This window comes from Brassica oleracea, chromosome C3, assembly GCF_000695525.1.
Source record: "Brassica oleracea var. oleracea cultivar TO1000 chromosome C3, BOL, whole genome shotgun sequence".
NCBI lineage: Eukaryota > Viridiplantae > Streptophyta > Magnoliopsida > Brassicales > Brassicaceae > Brassica > Brassica oleracea.
This window is the reverse complement of record NC_027750.1, coordinates 33,961,381-33,962,610: the sequence shown is the minus strand read 5'-3', so window position 1 is coordinate 33,962,610 and position 1,230 is coordinate 33,961,381.

Sequence of the window (1,230 nt, the reverse complement as noted above, 5' to 3'; positions counted from 1 at the left end):
ATCTCAGCAATCCAAGTTCCCCAGTTATACTATCTTAATCCTCTGTACGATTATGTTGTCTGTTTTGGGATAAGATGGTTCAAGAAAGAGTGGGTATGATCCGGCTTAAAAGAGAAAGAAAGGAGGAGGAAAAAAAGGAGATGTGGACATGGTACAATAGCTAATAAGATAAACGAATTTTGATAATAAGGTAAAAGGATTTTCTTGATTTTAATGTTTTAGATATTCAGTGAGAAAATTTGGTTTGTGTAGGATCGTCAAGCATTGAAAAGATGCAAAATCGATGATGACATGAAAACTTTGATCAAATTCTGAGGAAAACTAACAGAGGTATATATCATTTCAAGTTTCTTGAGAAATTGGTTCACAGTCTTCATAATTTATTTATTTTAGATGTTTTTTTTTTGAATATATTTTTTCTATTGAAAGCGAAAAATAATTTAGTTCAACTCTACTGCATTCTCTTGACTCTTGACTGCAAGGAATATATAGTCGGCACTCAAACAATCAAATTATTCAGTGCTTTAATGTTTTTATTCTCTAAGGTAACATTTTTAAAAGACTTCTTTCCCGAGAATATACATCTAATAATGGTCAGAAAATCTGAAATCGGAAAAACGATTATACTTCATTTTTCTCTCTTCTGTCATGTTCATCAAATTAATGTGCAACTATCATACATATACTTTTCAACCATGCTTTCAATTTGCCGTTTCAATACCAATATTAAATCTACGTTTGATGTTTTGGTTATATAATGTGTAAATTTATCATTTATGTCATTTATATCTTAAAGGTATGATAGCATACACTAAGTAGTAAATATCACCTATTCTCAAACTAAAGAGTCAGCTAACTTTGATTACTTAATTATTTTCCATGATTATGTACTGATATTACCTCTTGATTTGCTACTGGTATTTTTCTGTTACATGTTTTTACGGTCATAACTTAATACAAGAAGAACAAGACATAAAGAAGTAAAAAGCAAGACATAAACAAGTCATAGTGTGTCCGAAGTCAAAAATAAAATGTACTCATCTCCTCCTGGTAAATCAAAGTTATTTTATATGCAATTAGAGTTTTTTTTGGTCAAAGCAATTAGAGTTACTTATAACTGAAATTTGGTTTTCTTTGCAAGCAAATTTTTTTTCCATGCGAAGCATGGGATCAAAACTAGTTATATATATATTTTATGTATCTTATTATTATTTTTTTCACTGGATATGA